The sequence below is a fragment of the Nicotiana tabacum genome, chromosome 23 (genome assembly GCF_000715075.1).
Source record: "Nicotiana tabacum cultivar K326 chromosome 23, ASM71507v2, whole genome shotgun sequence".
NCBI classification, from domain to species: Eukaryota; Viridiplantae; Streptophyta; class Magnoliopsida; order Solanales; family Solanaceae; genus Nicotiana; species Nicotiana tabacum.
In genome coordinates this window covers 92774649-92787588 of record NC_134102.1, presented here as the reverse complement: position 1 = coordinate 92787588, position 12940 = coordinate 92774649, and positions in this window count along the sequence as shown.

Here is a 12940-nt window from a genome sequence, read left to right as displayed (position 1 = left end):
GCTTAAGGTCTCGAACAGTTTCGCAATATGTATTATGACCCGCGGGTGTGGTCGAGTTTGATTTACTGAAGATTCGGAATTTAATTAAAAGAACAATTCTTATTTAGAAGCTTAAATGGAAAGAGTTGAACAGAGAGTTGACTTTTGAGCAAATGACCCCGGAATAGAATTTTGAGGATGGCAATAGCTTCGTATGATGATTTCGGACTTAGGCGTATATTCGAATTTGGATTTGGAAGTCCGTAGGACAATTCGACACATTTTGGCGAAAGTTGAAAAATATAAGATTTTGGAAAAGTTCGACCGAAGGGTGAATTTTTTATAACGAGGTCGGATTTTGATTCCGGAAATGGGAATAGCTCCATTAAGTCAATTATGACTTATGTGCAAAATTTGAAGTCATTCCGGATTGATTTGACACGTTTCGGCGCAAAATATAGAAGTTGGAAAATTTAAAAACTTATAATTCGATTCGATGCGCGATTCGTAATTTCGGCGTTGTTTGACGTGGTTTGAAGCCTCGACTAAGTTCGTATTATATTTTGGGATGTGTTGGTATATTTGGTTGAGGTTCCGAGGGATTCGGGTGGATTTCGGAAGGTTAACGGATCAATTCAGACTTGAAGAAAAGCTGCTGGAATGTCTGGGCAGCTGCTGTTTTTTTTGCAGGTGCGTGAACAGTACCACAGGTGCGAAACTGGGCAGTAAGATAAGGACCAAAAATCAGTCACTTTGTCATTCTTCACGATTTTGACTTGGGTAAGTGTTCTATATCCTAAAGTATTTATATTTCATGAATCCATGATTATTCATCATTTAATTCGGATTTAAATGGAGGAAAACAAGATTTTTGCAACATCTTCCAAAAACGAAAAATTTAAGATTGGGAAGTTGAGTTGTTATTGGAATTCGATAAAATTAGTATGGTTGAAATCATATCGGAATGGGTGTTCGAATTTTATAAAAATTATGTCGAGTTCCGAGAGGCGAGCCCCACGTTGACTTTTGTTGACTTTTTGAAATAAAATTTTAAGTTGACGTATTATTATCCGGAATGATTTTCGATGAATTTTAAAGAAGCTATGCAATTAATTTGGATAGATTTGAGCGGTCCGGAGGTCAATTCAAGCAAGAAGGCAATTTTGGAATATCGGCATAACTTCAAAAAGGTAAGTGTCTTGCTTAACCTCGAGTGGGAAAATTTTCCCTTTGGCATCGAGTCTTATGTGCCATTTGTGAAAAGTGAAAAGCCGTGTATGCTAGGTGACGAGTACGTACTCGGCTTCTATGTGTATATTTTATTGAGTTAAAGTCTTGAGCATATTGTATGGTAAATTGGATAATTGTTGGTATATATTTAATCATCTATTTATCGTGCCTAAATCCTTGTTGTTGTTGAATCTGTTGTTATATGACAATTTGATGTGATTGTTACTTGATTATTTATGTAATTCCGTGAATTTGGTGGTTTGATAATTATTGAAACTTAATTTCATTATGGATTTTTCCTCTGCAAATAATTAATTAAATGAGCTTAAGAAGAGGTGTTTATATAATTATTGAAAATTTAAATTTAATGAAGACTTTGTTTTATGTTAAATAATTTCTATCTCTATTGATTGTTTTTGGGTGTCGTACACATTGTGTGGAGCTTTTGGCTATTTGTTGTGAAATTAATTGACTTGGTTGTAGCTTTGGAATTTGGTTGTGGCCATTGTACAAATTGTGATATGAATTGATTTTGTTATGTTGTCGTGATAATTTTCCGTGTAAATTATTGTGTTGTGTTAATAATTATTTTGAGGATATAAGGGTGGCATTTCACCGTTGATATTATGTGGGTATAAGGGTGGCATTTCGCTGTGGTTGTGTTTGTTGGAAAATGGTTTGGGCGGAGCGATAAGGGTGGCTATTGATATTGTCTGGGCGGAGCGATAAGGGTGGCTATTGATATTGTCTAGGCGGAGCGATAAGGGTGGCTATAGGAGCGATAAAGGTGACTATTGTGAGGAATGATATGTGACGATGTGGAGTTGTGGTATTGGTGATTTTCATATGATGTTGTGATTTTCTTGTGTTTATTTTTATGCTTTGTGCAATTTGTCTTGTTGTTGGTAAATTGATAATAATCTGATTTATGTTGAAATTGGAAGCTTGTGGCTATTGCCAGGCGGATTATAAAATGAAATGTGGGCACGAGGTGCCGTGAGTAAATAATGAGGATATTGGCACGTGAATTGTCCGTGCAGTTGTGATATGAAATGTGGGCACAAGGTGATGTGATTAAATGATAATGATATTTGGCACGTGAATTGTCCGTGCAGTTGTGATATGAAATGAGGGTACGAGGTACCGGGGAAATAATATGATTTGATTATGGGACCGTGGAAATATAAAAAATGGGTTGAGACCCGTGTTTACGAAAAATATAAAAATGGGTTGAGACTCGTATTTTTATGACTATGAAATGAGGTGTCACATGGTGATCTTTTTAATTGAAAGAATTATATTCAAAATATTTATTTGGAAGGATTTTTATTCAAAAAGAATTATATGAAAAAATTATAATTGAAATATATTTATTTGAGGAAATTATATTATAAGAGATTTATTGAAAGAATTTTATATTCGAAAGATGTTTATTTGAGGAAATTATATTTGAAAAAGAGTTTTATTTGTAAGAATTATGTGTGAAAAATATTTAATTGAAGAACTTGATTTAACTGAGTGTAATTGTATTTATCAATTGTTGAGCGATATTAATGGTGATTTTATTGTCTTACTGTGCACATCACTGGTTGTTTTATGTTGCCCTTATTGTTATTTATTTCCTATTATTTTGTATACTATATTGCACATGTTATTAGACTAGTGAGTGTCTTGACTGTACCTCGTCTCTACTCCACTGAGGTTAGTCTTGATACTTACTAGGTACCGACCGTGGTGTACTCATACTACACTTCTGCACATTTTTGTGCAGAGCTAGGTATTGGAGGTATCGGACTCGGACAGAGTTAGAGTGGGATCGCAAGGATTCAAGGTAGATCTGTTGGTCGTCGCAGTCCCTAGGAGTCTTTTTATTTCATTGTACTGTTAATTTTTAATCAAACGGTACTGTATATTCGGTCCTCGTGATCATTCTATGTATTCAGTTATAGTTTGTGACTCAGGACTACCAGTTTTGAGAGATTGTTATATTTGTAATTATTTTCGCTGTTGGTTTATTAAAAAAATAGCTTGAAATGTAATTATAATCGGTTTACCTAGTCTTAGAGACTAGGTGTCATCGCGACGCCTGTGGTGAAATTTTGGGTCATGACACTTATAGACAATTTTGACATTGAAGAAGTTCGTCGCTTTGATTTTTAACGTGTACTGGTTTATAGGATTGAATATTTAGTCCTCTTCTGAGCTCTATGCACAGTGCATGATTGTTCCGGCAGAAAGTGCTCTGAATGGGTAGACTTATGTGGTATGATTTGTAACTTTTGATAGATTTAGCGGCACATTACTGACTAATTCAAACTTAATGATTATTTTATACAATTTGAAAATTTTGCTAACATTTATTTGTCATCATTTGTAGGTGGATCAAATAAGCTAAAGCGTATATTGAAGCAGTGAAGATGATATTTAGACTCATGGGATTGTTGATGAAACATTAGTTTGTTTAGATACTTTGAATTTTTTATTTTATTTTGGAACTTCTAATTATGGATGATGCTTTTGTTTATGAATAATAGTATCCATTCGTGATTTATATAAATTTTAGCGCATTAGTTTTTTTGTTTAGATAAATAATTAACTACTAAATAAAAGGGTGCATCTTTAGTTCAATAAACCGTTGCAATAGCCCCCAATAAACAATTGCAATAACCCAATAAATCGTTGCAATAGTTTCTAATAAAGGTTGCAATATGTAACTTGAACCGTTGCCATTGCATCCAAAACCTGTTGCAATAGCCTCAACGACCGTTGCATAAAATGATAAAGTTGCATAAAATGATAATACAACGATTTTGAACCGTTCCATTTGACTAAAAAACCGTTGCAACAGGTAGGCCTATGGCGACGATCCTAAAACCGTTGCAACAAGCTTTCTTTGGCAACTGTTCGGCAATCGTTACAAGAAACCGTTGCAATAGAGCTATTGGCACGCGATCTGAGGGAGCTCGCAGAGCCGTGCAATACGTCTATCGCAACGGTTTTCTAGTAGTGATATAATTAGCTACATCATTAGATTCAGAAGAATATGACGGTCTTATCTCGTGTATTATTTCTAACTACATCACATCATCGTAGTAGTTCATTCACATTAATTATTTTTCATACAAAAGAAATCAAGACCTCATAGCACTTTAGAGTAGCTAATGTGTCACTTATAAATCATTTTAAATGACTTCATTTAGAGGACCAAATTGATATTCTTATGACTCAAATAAAATCAGTTATGCCATATTTGAACAAATGTAAGGCAAAAATATTAAGATCTCACAATATTATGAACAGCTACCCGTACAATATCATCATCAACAAATATTTTAAGAAAGTAACATTTTAATTAAAAGATGGGTAAATGTTATTAAAGAAGTAGAATATATCTAGTTGATATAATACTTATAAGATGAGAAACATAAGCAAGGTAGATGATTTTTCTTCTTTATATCTGTGTATTATAAGACAACTTAATATCATTTCCACTAGGAGTGGCATACGGGCGGGTCGGATCGGATATGAGCGGATCAAAAATAGGTAATTCAAAAAATAGATAAATTATCCGACTCGATCCATATTTAATACGGATAAAAAATAGGTTATCCGGCGGATAATATGGTTATCCGGCGGATAATGTGGTTATCCATATTATCCATGGCTTCTTGAATATAATCACTCTTGGGAGAATTCCTAGTCTCCCAACCTTGAGTATCCCCAATTTGAGGCTTTAGAAATGTAAAAGTTAAACTCATTAGTTATCCATTGGTTATCCATTTAGTTATCCATTTTCTAAGTGGATAATATGGTTCTTATCCATATTCGATCCGTTTTTAAAATGTTCATTATCCAACCCATTTTCTAATGAATAATATGGGTGGATAACTATTTTTTTTAACCATTTTGCCACCTCTAATTTTCACTAGATCAACTTAAGATTAAAAAAATCATCATTTTAAAGACTAATGGAAACGAAGGTACAATATAAGCTTTTCCATCATTTCAAAAAATAAAATTCACAAAAACTTAAGAGAGTCACTTTCTTCAATCTTATATGTATCAACTGAGCAGATAAAATGCAAACAAATTGCACTCACTTTTTTCGATCTTATATGTATCATATCTTGAGCGTATTAATTATATTCTCGATAATAAGCATGAAAGAATAAAAATTTAGGAGGTATAGTCCAATTATGCGTACCTGATACTTAAATATTATGTACCACAAAAATATGTCAAGTGGAAGAGATTACCGCCTTTAGAGTCCACTAGAGAAGTTTTTTGAAACCACGAATGCAGCAGCGACACCAATAATAATAATAATAATAATAATAATAATAATAATAATAATAATAATAATAATAATAATAATAATAATAATAATAATAATATCCATTTGTTTGTCATCTATTACTCTCAAAATTCCAGAATTACTGAAAAAGTTAGTTTATATGTATTTCGTCCGTGTTTGCAAGTTTGAATATCAGTTAGTGAAATTATTAGATTTGATATTCTCCATAAGAACAGTGTAAGAAATATCCTTAAGACTGTTGGAAAAATTTAGTTAGGAGAATAAGAATTGGCTTGAGGCGTGTCAAGGACACTGTCCTTAAGGATATTTCGCTCACACAGTGATAAATAAAATTAGGCGTATCCCCCAAGATTCAACAAGCTCTTTCAGTTATTAAATTGGGAACAAAACTAGCAGAAAATTCAATAAAGAAACTCAGCATATTGGAAGAAAAGATGATTTAGAAAGTGTATTAGAAAGTGTCTTTAGCTCTCCAAAGATCATGTTTATGCAGGCGTTGCTCCGACGGTTAGTTAACGGCTAGTTTGACTCTATTAATTGTAAAATAACTTACTAAATAATAAGTAAATGTAAATAATATTTCAAAGAGAAAAGATTTTTCAAGTTAAGATGAACATTACCTTTTGAGATATCACTAATTTTCCAACACAAGTTGTGCTAGATCGTCCTCAGGCGAATGTTTGGTTGTGTTAGAGACACGTCTTTACCAAATTGGAAGCCACCTCTCAGGTCAGCATTGCATAATGATCTAATGCAATTACTCATAATTTCATTCGTCGCTGCATGAGCCTGAGGATGAAAATCAGTTTATGCTATAGAACTCAAGCATATTTCAGAATTGGAAAGCCATGTGTAGCTGCTACTATAGAAACCATGTGCAATTCTATTATTGTAGACTATGACGTTTGCAACGATAGAGATTCTAAAGAAGCAAACTAAGACAAAGTGAAGAAGTATGAGATGCTTCCTTAAATATCAGTACAGGATTTTGCACGTAATATTTCTTGATCTGCAACCGAGGACCTTATTGTAGCATATAATTCATTTGAGATTTTCTCTGGCTCTGTTAGACCTTTCAATTACAACAGGAATATTCGTCAGGCAAGAATGATCTATTGAAGGCGCAAGGTAAATCTGCAGTGGCCCTGGTTTCTCATTATTTAAAAATGTAGATTGGTTTTGGCTGGAAGATGTCAAAGGAGCTTTTATCTTTGCATCAACCCATGTCAGAGGTGTAGAGGGTGCGGTTTAGAATTGGCATCTGTGGTTATAGGAAGCTACTGAAGAAGGAATAGCAAGAAACTAGAAAAGCAAAAGGTAGAAAGCTCAAAAAATTGATTAGCTTTAGGTTTGGCTACACTTCTGCTCAGCGCGCTGCACTTCAATTATCACAAATTAACCAAACACCAACTTGATATATTTTGCATGATTGATCAACGGGGCATACTTTGTATGTTTTTCTTTTTCTGTTTTTTCTCTTTTTCATTTTTTATTTTTCGTTTTTTCTTGACTTTCCTGTTACAGCCCGTGGAGGGAGTGAGGTAAAGGACAAGAAAGAAAGGGGGGAAAAAAGATAATTCAGTTATGAAATATAGCTCAAAGTAACAATATAGAATAAGGAAAAATAAGCTAAGAGATATAGAGAGAAAGAGATGAGAGATTCTTATTTTTTCTTCAATTGTGTTATCTTTCCTATCTATTACAAGGCTTTTATATAGGTATGAAAAGTGAAGAATCGCTATTGTAAAATAGCGAGTGGAATGGCCACTATTGAGAGAAATGGCCACTATTGAGTGGAATGGTCACTACATAAATATGTCATTGAATATGCCATTAAGCAACTCCATAAGTATTATAGTAGTGAAAGTTATGAAGATAATGGAGAAGAGTAGTGAGCATTACTCCTTTGGTGGTTATGGAGATCCACCATAATTCAAAATTTTATAACACTCCTCCTTAGATGTCCATAGATAATGTGTCTCGCTACAACCTTGCTAGAAAAAAATCTTATGGGAAAAAAATTCTAGTAAAGGAAAATGAGTACACATATCATGTAATACGCATTGCTTGTTGCCTCATTAAAAACCTTGCCAGAAAAACTCAGTAGAATAAAACTATAGCTAAGGAAAAAAGAGTACAGCGCGTATTTGCCTCCCCCTGATGAAAACATCAATTTATTTCACCGAGATGATGTATTCCGATCCTGTATACCAACTTCTCAAATGTTGAGATTGACCATGCTTCGTTGAATAGAATCACCAAATTATCAAACGAACAAATTTATTGAACATCTATTTCACCGTTCGGTGAAGATTGTGTCTGATAAAGAACTTTGATGAAATATATGATTTATTATGTCTCCTTCAATATACCTTCTTTCAATTGAGATAAACAAACATCATCGCCTTCACTATTATTGGAGTCTTTTCTTCAAAAAAAAAGCCACACATCGGTTGTGTGTTGAGTGACTTGATTTATTAGTTGCTAGTATATTGACATGACTTGAATAAGTATCAATAATTGATTGCCTTGTGAAATAATAATATGGTAGTACCCTCACATACAAATAGATTGTTTGAAGAACGGACTTCAGAAAATGCCTGCATTTGCATAACCAACAAAACTTTGGCAATATTTGTTAGAATAAACAAATCTATATCAAGGATTCTTTTTGCAATATAATCCCAATAGTATTCCAATATCTTCATATAGGAATAAAACTATATCTTGCTAGTATATTGTTATACTCATAGTTCTAGCAAGATACATTAGTGCACCAATTGCACTAGACACAAAAACAAATCATGTACGCCATGATCGCTCTAATTCACATAAGAATTTTCTGAAGCTTTATTTAATAAATTTCTTGGGAACCTTAATATGTTTCAGAACAATTTAAATCCTTCAATGATTTCCATTATACGCATATCAAGTTTTTTATGTATTGCCAGATTAAAACCTGAAATGACTACATCCACCACAGGAGAACATGTCTTTATATAATCAATGCCAGGATATTTACAAATCTTTTTGTGACACAAGTCGTCTTTATGTCTATCGACTTGAATTTTTTTTTCGCACAAGAACATATTTTTACCTCTACTGGCTTTATATTTTCAGGTGTTGGGACTATCCGTCCGACTTCTCATTTTTCAGGCGAAGTCATTTTTTATTGCGTATTTTTTATTTGGCCAATCATTTATCTGTCCAAATTTCATGACAGATTTGAGCTCAAGATCCTCGTCAATATTAATAATATTGAACTCTACATTATATCAACAATACCGTTGACGATCATTTTATATTGGTTCCATCGTTACCCAAATAAGACATAACTTATTCAGATCTGTTTATCTCATTACTTTCAGGTATCTGAGCCTCTCCCATGAGGTCTTATAAAGTGTTATGTTGTGGTACTCTTATAGAGCACTTGCCTTCTTAGTATAACTATCTTTATCATTTGTTCATTTCCTTCTTCAAGGAGTTTTATCTTTGGAACCGATTGGTCTGTTACGCTTCTTGCGTGCCATAGACTCTGTCCCTCATGGACTTTATTCTATTTGGAGCATTAGCAGCTGAAATATGACATTTAGCTTTAGGTCAGCAAATGGGTCTGGCAATAATTTGCAAATGAATTATCACTTGAACTTCAAGTTCATATTTTCTTGTACGAGAATCTATATATATTCATAATAATTCATTCTACGTATCACTTTTTCAGTTGCCCATTTTCTCCCCCTAATGTTGGGATCACCAACACATTTCTCAACCTTCTTTGGGTACCCATCTTTGTGCATTGTGGTGGCATAATTAAATCATATAGCACATCCATATTTCTAGATAAAAATTATTTGGTTCCTGACCCTGAACCGATTGTGATAGGGAGAAATTTTCATAACTTGGCTAGATGCGTACAAGTGTTGTTGTGTATTAAATAATACATCTCATACCAAATTTCGTTTTGGGAGTTTTGTTCTCATAACCAATGATTTAGCTATAATTAGAGGCATACAATTTCTGCTAAACTAACTTAGATTTAAACCAGCATTATCAAGATAAATCACCATAATTTATATTCTGGAACTATGCTCTAATAATTTGAGCAAGCAACCTTGCAAAAGTCAAACTGCAAGTTGATAATAAATGCACATGTGACCATACAATAGATGCATCTATTAAAATTATATAATAGTAAACGGTCCACATGGCAGGTGACGGGGCCCATATATTTATCTCCTTTTATTCGTTCCAGAAATCAAGGTATTCAATCCCAACCTTAACTAGTATATCGTGAGAATAAGCAGCACAAGATAATTCTTGAAGAATCTTCTATTTCTTCAATATACGTGAATTCTCAGTTAATTTTCGCATCATAATTGAACCGGGATGGTCAACCGGTCATGTCAACTAATATTTGTTTCAGTAAACATCTAGTTTATTTGTGGTATATGATTCCATCATCATGCTTTTACTTGTGTAGTACAAATAAAAAAAAATTGGGTGACCTTTTATATTTATCCGGTATAATTAAAGTAATATGAAGATAATCAATCTTCCTTTCATTTATAGTCTCAATATGCCAATCACTTTGACTATTATATTTGAAACTCAAAAAGTTTCTTTTAAGACTTACTACACTATCAATATCATGAACAATTTCACTCATACGAGTAGTAACAAATTATCTTTTTTTCAGAGCTTTTAATTGATTTTGTACTGCAAAATCTTTTGTTACACCATCTATATGTTGAATGTTTTCTTCACGGATAAAATCATATCATAATGATTGTCATGGTCAAAATCATCATAAGCAAAATTATTTCTTGCTTTAATTTTACCTTTAATAACCTTTTATAAGACATGGCAAAATATTTTCGGCATACCACATGTACGCGACCAATAACATATTCATGTAACCACACAGTAATGTTCATTATCTTTCTTTCTCTGAAACCTCCCGTAGAGGTGAGTTGTAGTATTTATTCAACCATGCATAAATACATTCTTATGCATAATTTGTATCACATACATATTTTCACATTCCCTTTCAGGAATGGATTTGCATTTATAATGCTTATCACAAGTCACATTTTCAAGGAATGGACTATAATCATCTGAACGTGCCTTTTATTTACAGATCATATTGATACATATTTCCTTCACATTTGAAGGATTATTTTGAGAACCATTATTGTTCTCCTTTTTACAATGACCATAATGATGACTATTATTATTTTGGTCTTTGCCACACCCACATTCATTCGTCAATCATTTGTATGCACCGCTACCACATTCACTTCAAGAATGGAGCAAATCAAGTGGGACGTGCTTCATACCTTTTCATAAAAAATATATTATTTTTTTTAGTCATCATTATATCATCAATATGGTATATTAGGACTCAAACCCATTGCATTACCAATATAAAGACATGTTAGGCCATAATGAATTGGGACTCAAACCCAACTCTTATCATCATGGAGCATCATGACTTGAATCTGATGTCTTATCCTCAATCAATGTCATAATCTGTCAAAGTAAACTGGGACCATAAAATATTACCATTCATGATTATATGCATAAGTGAATTAAGTTTCAACAATACATATAGAATATAATAACTCTTATGGTCAGAATATTTGTTGTAAATTCTATTGGAGTTCAAATATAAAGAATATTTTCAAATGTATGTATCGGGGTGATGTTCTTTCGATACACAATTTTAATTGAAAATAGATTCTGGGGTAAGTTATACTTATAATTTTAAAATCATGTAAACATAGAGTTGTAATACACCTTCAATTATAGTAGTAATTTTGATAGTCACACTACCTCTCCAATTTGGTAATCATTTTAATACCATGCTCATCCTTATAAATGTAAGTCTAACTCAATATCAAACAAACAAAACTAAATCTCATGCATCAAGAATCAAAATATGTAGGAAGGGAAAGACCAAACATACTGCTATAGTTTGATGCTAAGCCATCTTTTTTTTTAATCATTAGCTTTATGTACTATTAATAAACATTATGATCTCAAAGATGCCATATATTTCTGCATAACATGCACAAACTCATAAAAACACCACTATAATGAACGAAGGCAAAGAAATCTTACGTATGGTCGTACTTGATTTAACAAATTTATTTCTCTGCAAAATTATAATTATATTATCGTGTAATATAAACTATATTAACCCTTAATCACAAAATAATTTAATATTAGAATGCATAGTGAAATTCACTCCCTGGACAATAGAGATCTCGTACATCTCAGCTTCTTAAATTTTCACTTTAGGTTTGGTTTAGGCAACAGTTATGTTTCTTACCGATAATTAGGACTAAAGCTCTACGAAAAGGAACTTCATATTAGATCTAACTTCTTTGGATTAAAGAACATAAAAGTAGATATTTGTGTAGTGGTATGAATGTATAAACCCTTACCATTATGAAGAAAAATTAGAATAAAGTTGCCTTGCCACCAAATTGGTATTCGCCAACGCCATGGAAGTTAAAGAGCACCTACCACATAATCTTGATAGAAGATTATGAAATGAGTCATTCGTGCTAATAACGTGTTATGAAATATAGCTCAAAGTAACAATATAGAACAAGGAAAAACAAGCTAAGAGATATGGAGAGAAAGAGAGGAGAGATTCTTATTTTTTCTTCAATTGTGTTATCATTCCTATCTATTACAAGGCCTTTATATAGGCATGAAAAGTGAAGAATCACTATTGTAAAATAGTGAGTGAAATGGCCACTATTTATTGGAACGGCCACTATTGAGAGAAATGGCCACTATTGAGTGGAATGGTCACTACATAAATATGTCATTAAGCATTTGAGAGGAAAATCATGGAGGAAGATCATGGGGGAGGTTATGGAGATAATGGAGAAAATTAGTGAGCATTACTCCTTTGTTGGTTATGGACATCCACCATAATTCAAGATTTTATAACAAGCTCATATTATTGGTTTTGTTACTATTAATATGCATTAATAATTGGATTGTGTTTCTTCATCAAATTGATAATTTCTTTCCTAATATTAAATAATTAAAAGTTATCATTGTTTCTAAACTATGCCTTTTGTCATGGAGTTTCAACTGCTCTATCTTCCTATTTTATGCCTTTTTCGTTTTACTTTTTGATTTGGTTTCTTAGTGGATGCCATTTTACATTAAATCCTAAACCTAATTATTAAATTATAACTACTAGTATAGGGGTAAAATCGGTTCACATTAAATACTCGAATGACAGAATGACACGTGGAACCGGGGATAGACGAAAGATGAAGCAAGTAGAAACCAAGACCGAGAACAACAGCTTTGATTAGCATCGGTTGGCCCCGAAGGGAACATTATCAACGAGAGCAAACAGATATTTGCCACCAGATGACATTCAATGAAGAA